Raw genomic sequence first — 7,486 nt, 5'->3', positions numbered from 1 at the left:
GGCCTTCAGTCAGAGTATTGCATAGAAGTTGGGAGGTCATGTTGCCGTTGTATAAAACGTTGGTGAGGCTGCATTTCGAGTATTGTGTTCCGTTCTGGGCACCACGTTATAGGAAATATGTTGTCAAGCTGGAAAAGGTAGAGATAAGATTTATGGGGATGTTACCAGGGACTATAGGGGGAGGTTGAGTAGGCTGGTTCTCTATTCCCTGGAGTGCAGGGGGATGAGGGGTGATCTTATAGAGGTGTATACGATTATGAGTGGAATAGATTGGGTAATTACACAGTCTCTTGCCCAGAGAAGGTGAATTGAGGACCAGTAGGCATTGGTTTAAGGTGAAGAGAAAAATATTTAATTGGAATCTGAGGGATAACTTTTTCACACAAAGGGTGGTGGGTGTATGGAACAAGCTGCTAGAGGAGGTAGTAAGGGCTGGGACTATCCCAACATTTAACAAACGGTTAAGCAGGTACATCGATAGGACAGGTTTGGAGGGATATGGACCAAATGGATAGGTGGGTCTAGTACATTTTACACAGAGTTGTGAGTGTGTAGAATTCTCTGCCTCAGTGGAGGCTTGTTCTCTGGATGCTTTCAAGATAGAGCTCTTAGGGATAGCAGAGTTAAGGGAAATGGAGAGAAGGCAGGAACGGGGTACTGATTGTGGATGATCAACCATGATCACATTGAATGGCTGTGCTGGCTCGAAGGGCCGAATGGCCTACTTCACCTATTGTCTATTGACAGCTTGGGCAAATTAGGCTGAAGGGCCTGTTTTCACACTGTATCACTCCATGACTCTTTAGCTGCTCCCTTGTAATCTAATCAAAATCCACCCACCTCCACTACCACAACACACAATACTCACAATCAACATCACGTCCACTTCCATCTCATATTTAACTGTTCCAAAAACTCTCCCCATCACTTATCTTTCCGCCTTCATGCATCCCCTCTCCCCTTTTCTTTATACCTCCTCCACCCACTGGTTATCAATCTCCTTCACCAACCCTTACACCTATTAGCCAGACCTTCGTTGGTTCCTATGAATTGCATTTGCTCCTTTCCAGGTCTCTTTAACCCACCACCACCACCACTCATTCAAACACTCCCTCTCACCTTCACCAACCCCATTCCAATTTCACTAACAAACATGACCATCCAATAACCTTTCCCTCCATCCCACCACAAATACACTCCCTAATGACCCTATTCCACTCCAAATAGCAGCACCATGTCCTTGTTCTGTCTCTCTCAACAACCACCACCCAACTCCCGTGCCTTTGCACAAATCCCTCCCCAGAATGAGGCCACCCATCCCTCCCTCTCTGGTCACTCACAACACCCAGCACCCACTGCCCCTCCCATCAACCCCCCTCAATGTACTCTCCCCAGTTCACTCTGTCAACTCTACCATCTCTCACGCGCCAGCTCCATATCTTAAACTCAGTTCTCCCCTTCTCCTGCCACCTGCCCTGGCTCCCTCCCCACGCCTCACCGCCAGACCACCAAGGCCTTGCATCCTCTCTATTCCCCACCCACCTAACTCCCCTCAGCCCCACAGACCCCCCTCCCTCATTGATCCCCCCTCCCTCCCTCTGACCCACCACCCCTCCACCTCCATTACTGACCCCTCACCCCTTCCCTCACTGACCTCCCTCTCCCTCTCCCTACATGGCCGTCACCTACCTCCTCCTCCACCGCCGCCGCCGCCTCCCTCCCTCTCGGCGCTGCGGGGCCGCGGACAGCGGTCACCATGGGAACCGGCGGCGCCGTGACGCGTCCTGGGAGACCGACGGGTTCTCCCGCCGCACGGTGACGTCATCACTCCCAGTGCGACCGGGCCGACAGACCCCTGATCCCGGCCCGCGGGTGAGCGCCACCCACACCACACCACCCCCCCCCACACACACCCCCCCACACACACCCCTCCACACCCACCCCCACACACACCCCCCCACCCCCCACACACCCAACACCCAGCCCCCCACACACCCCCACTCCCCCCCCCCATGAACTGCACAGACCCCCCACAGCACCAACCCCCACCCCACACCAGCCCCTCACAACTTCCTAATCCCCACACTAGATGTAACCCCACCCCACAACACACCCCTCCCCCCACCCCCCCCCTCCCCACCCCCAACACACCACCACAGAATTACAACGGACAGCATGGTCAATTTAAACTGAAGGGCGTGGCTGCTTGGTGCATTGTGCTATGACTCTGACCAAATGAGTTAATGCATCTGGTTGAGGAGCAGCTAGCATCAGGTTATGCCTAAAATAGACACAAAATGCTGGAGTAACTCAGTGGGTCAGGCAGCATCTCTGGAGGAAAGGAATAGGTTGTGCCGGCCCACTTGCTACACGAACCCTCAGCAGTCGGGAGTACGGTCACGTGATTGGGCAATGGCAGGAAGAAGTTGTCACAGGTTATAGGGATGTGTCCTGGTATATATAACCAACCCCGGGTCAACTCTCTCTCTTTCTCTTCCACTCGCTTTGTGTGAGTGTCCTGACACCTCAGCAGGAGCTCAGTTCGAACCCACGAGGCACGGCTTCGCAGCAGCAACAACTTTGTGTTAGAGGACCAACATGTATGTATTTCAAACCTATTATGCCTGAATAAAGTAACCGGTTTGTTCATGACGTTTGGTGCCTCTACAGGGTGACATTTTGGGTCAAAGCTCTTCTTCAGACTGAGAGTCAGGGGAAAGGGAAACAACATTCTGCCTCTTTGCTTTTGTATTGTGCTGCAAGATGGAGCAGCATGACAGGGAAGATAAGCTATGCGATCTGTGGACAAAAATGGAACCTAAACGTTGACTCGAGGACCTGCAGATACTGGTTAATCAAAACAACACAAAGTGCTGAAGTACTTCATTGGGTCAGACAGCATCTCCAGAGGACATGGATAGGTGACCTTTTGGGGCAAGATCCTTCAGTCTGATTATAGTTTTGGAGGGGGAGAAACCTGGAAAAGAGGTGGGGTGGGAACAACTGATAGGTTATTGCAGGAGAGGGTGTTTGATTGGCAGATGGGTGGACAATGAACACACAGCTGTGGTAGCAAGTCTGGGTAAAACATTGTTGAAGTAAATGTCTGATATGATGTACCGATATGGGCAGAAAGAGTGAGTTGGGAATTTGAAATTGAGTCATAGTCATAGAGTGATACAGTGTGGAAATAGGCCCTTCGGTCAACAATGTCCCAGCTACACTTAGCAACGTTACAACATTTTGAGATTTTAAAAATCAAGTCTTTAATTTATCCTATCAGATAAAGCATAAAACGAGGTTTAATTTGACACCTAAGTCACTTTCATATCTTCAGTATTTAAAAACGTTATGGACATTTTCATACTCGGAAATTGGCATCTTGTTTTTATAAAATCATGAGGGGGAATAGATAGACTGTGTAGGGAATCAAGAATTAGTGGACATAGGTTTAGATTTATTATTGTGTATATCGAGATACAGTGAGGTGTTTTATTTTGCATGCTATTTAATCAGACAATATACTATACATAATTAGTATTACCAGATAATACTATACATAAAGAGGAAGATACATTGTGCAGAAGGTCTCCGTATTGTAGCTCATCAGTTCCAGAGATAGTGCTACATCTGCAACGGGGTGGAGGTGAATTGGACAGTAATTTTGCTTACAGAAGGGCCATTCAGAAGCCTAATAACAGAGGGGAAGAAGCTGCTCCTGAGTCTGGTAGTGAGTGCTTTCAAGTTTCTGTACCTTCTGTTCAATATGAGAAGAAGGAATAACTGGGAATGGATGTTTTTTATTTTTTGGCTGCTTTTCCAAGGCTGTGGTATAAATGGTGGGCTGCACTACATCTCTGGACTATTTCTACAACTCTCTGCTATTTGTTTAACAAGGAACTGCAGATGCTGGAAAATCGAAGGTACACAAAAATGCTGGAGAAACTCAGCAGGTGCAGCAGCATCTATGGAGCGAAGGAAATAGGCAATGTTACCTATGTCCTTCGCTCCATAGATGCTGCTGCACCTGCTGAGTTTCTCCCGCATTTTTGTGTACTCTCTGCTATTTCTTGTCTTGATTGAACTGTTCCCAAACCAAGCTGTGATGCAACCTAACAGTATGCTTTCAATGGCACATTTGTAGAAGTGGAAGTAGAGGTGAGGTGAAGCTGAGGAAGTAGTGTGAATGTACCTTGTTAGGTGTCGTTTCTGTGGGACTAGTCCATGACAGACCATTGGTAATACTCATGCTCAGGACTAAGTTCTCAACCATTTCCATTTTGGCACCATTGATTCTGATTGGAGCATGCTTCTTGAAGTTCATGATTAGCTCTTTCATCATATTGATGACATTCAGGGACAGGTTGTTGTCCTGATACCTGATAAGTTCCTGATAAGTTCTCTATCCACTTCCTGTTTAGGGGGAGGGGAAACTTCCAGTTTAAGGTGGGAGGGAAAAGATTTAATAGAAACCTGAGGGGTGACTTTTTTCACTTAGTGGATGGCGGGTGAATGGAACAAGTTGTAGAATCTACTGAATCCCACGACAGAAAGTAAAGAACAAACACCACTTTCTCTGAGCCATACACCTTGTGTCTCCTTTTTTCCAAAAGCCCCTTTTCACCAATTATAACCCGTGTGTAGATAAGGCCAATGAGTGCGTCTGACCTTAGATTTGTTATTGAGCTCTTGTGGTTGGATCTACTCGTGAGGCTATTGGCGAGTCGCCAGCGGAGACAGGCTGTACACAAACCCAACGTGTGCATGAAGCCATCACAGCTCCCCCTTTAGCCACTGAGTCATACAAGGTAGCGACTGCCTGGCTTTGTCCTGCCCCGTACTGGTCTGGCGAGTTGATTTTACGGCCTGCTGCTGTTTGCTACTGTAGTGTGGGTCTTTGACAGGAAGTGTTGGGGTCTTGTGACTGAACCTTCTTGTGAGGCTGCTGACAGGCTGTATGTAAAACCAAGGTGGGTGACTCGTCAGCAGCCTCACGAGAAAGTCCAGCCACAAAGCTGCCGGTTGAAAGAGGTACAATAACAATATTTTAAAAACATTTGGGCAGGTACATGCATCGGAAAAATTGAGAGAGACAGGGACTAACTTGGATGGGGCATTAAGGTCAGCATAGGCAAATTGTTTTCTCTCTTTCCCAGTTCTGACAAAAAGTCTCAGACCACATAGTAGGCTGCTCTGGAAAATTAGATCACATTGGATTCAGACAAATCAATAGGGACAAAGGGTCTTGACCCGAAACGTCACCCATTTCTTCTCTCCAGAGATGCTGCCTCCCACTGAGTTATTGTAGCATTTTGTGTCTACCTTCGATTTAAACCAGCATCTGCAGATCTTTCCTACACAGGAAGTGCAGATGCTGATTTATAAACAAAGACGCAAACTGCTGGAGTAACTCAGTAAGTCAGGCGGCATCTCTGGAGAACATGATTAGGTGACATTTGAGTGTTTCCGGCGACTTGATAGACAATTGGCTTCATTAAAGGAAGCAGAGGGTGACCCTGGAAGGTTCTTTTTCAGACAGGAGGCCTGTGACTAATGGTGAGCCTCAGGGATCAGTGCTGGGCCCATTGCTGTTTATGGTTTATATCAGTGATGTGAATGAGAATGCACAAGACATGATTACTAAAGTTTGCCAATGACACTAAAGTAGATGGTATCATAAATAGTGATGATGGCTATCAAAAATTATAGCAAGATCTTGATCAGTTGGTTAAGTGGGCAGAGGAATGGCTAATGGTTGAATGCAGATACGTGCATGTGTTACAATTTGGGAAGTCAAACCAGGGCAGGACATTCACTGTGAATGGCACGGCCCTGGGGAGTGTTGTAGAGCTAAGAGTACATGTATATAGTTCCCTGAAAGCAGTGCCATGAGTAGATAAGGCGGTCAAGAAGGTTTTCAGTATATTGGCCTTCAGCACTGCCCCGCGGGTATTGAGAACAGAAGCTGGGGGCTCTAACACCAAGAATGTGTACCTATTACAGTGGCTGTACAACCGCCATCGCCAGCCGGAGGCTTTGACACTTGACATGGGGGGGGGGAATAGTTGTGTTCAGTTTATTAGGCCTTGGTCAGCGATGTGATGCAGGAAGGAATATGTTGTGTCTTGGGTCTATGTGTTTGTAACAAGAAACCAGATTTCGTTTGGAGGTTCAGGGTGTCCAAAGGGGAATGATTTAATCTGGTATCTGGGAGCACCTGGTTTTTGGGCAGAGGAATGGCTAATGGTTGAATGCAGAGGTGCATGTGTTGCATTTGGGAAGTCAAACCAAGAGGACATTCCTGTGAATGGAAGCCCTGGGGGTTGAGGCTAAGGTACATGTATTAGTTCCCTGACTAAGTGGGACCCGTTGGATAAGGCCTGTCAGAAGGTGGGAGGTATATGGGGCCTTCCCATTGAGTACAGAACCCTATACAGTTGTACAACACAATTGGTGAGGCCACATTTCACCCCTTTCCCCCCAGCGTTCAGTTTTCACTTAGTTTTTCCCCCAACGCAACTCGTTCCCCCAACGAAACCTGTTCCCCTCCTCTCCCTTAATCCCCCCCACTCTCCCTCCTCACCTCCCCAGGATCTTGAGGGTGCCACTCCCTTCCCTCCTTGCATGGCTCTCCCTCACCTCATGCCGGGCCGCGACTGGCTGTGGCAATGCAACGCCGGACGAGGCGGGCACCACCGGTGAAGGACAGCGGACGCGCCAATCTGTACGGCCATGTCTGCTGTACCCACGGTGCCCCTTCCTGAGTGATAGTGGAGACCAATCTGCGTGGCGGCGATTAACAGCAATCTGCGCATGCACGTTTTTTACGATTTTTATACCTTAAATACTTTTACAATATACTATCGATCGGAACAAAATTTGTTGCATTTGCATCACAGGAGAACGGTAAGTTATCCAAGTGCTATTGTGTATCGTTTTTGCGCAAATAGAAAAACCCCGCAAACCGGAGGAGCACGAGATCAGAGTTTTAGTTATGTACTAGATTAAGTGGGACCCCAATGCAATATTCCACCACTGAGCCATTGCCCCCAACTGCACAGGCGTGGCTGATGGGTTCCCATGGTGACGAGCCTGCCCCCCCCCTCCTCCCTCACCCCCCCCCCCCCCCCTCCGCCTCATACCCTCCCCTCTCACGCACTCACTCCACCCCCCCCCCCTCAACCCCTCATCCACTTAGCAATGTCCGGCAGCACAGCCATTCCTGCCCATTGGGTTCCCATTGTGACGTAGAACACACAGGTATTACTGCGCAGGCACAATGAAGGGCACGGCAAGTGGAAAAGGGATTTATTAAAGCTTAAAATGTGACTAACTTAATATATAACAACAATTTAAATGGTTTCTTTATTAATTAATTTTTTTTTTGTTTGTTTATTTTATTAGAAGTTAATACAGTACAAAACAGTACAGTGGAACCTAATTTTAGGTGCCAACTATGTCATACCGTAATCCATTCTATGTACAA

Source organism: Leucoraja erinacea, chromosome 14 (genome assembly GCF_028641065.1).
Source record: "Leucoraja erinacea ecotype New England chromosome 14, Leri_hhj_1, whole genome shotgun sequence".
Taxonomy (NCBI): domain Eukaryota; kingdom Metazoa; phylum Chordata; class Chondrichthyes; order Rajiformes; family Rajidae; genus Leucoraja; species Leucoraja erinaceus.
Note: the sequence above shows the minus strand (reverse complement) of the source record.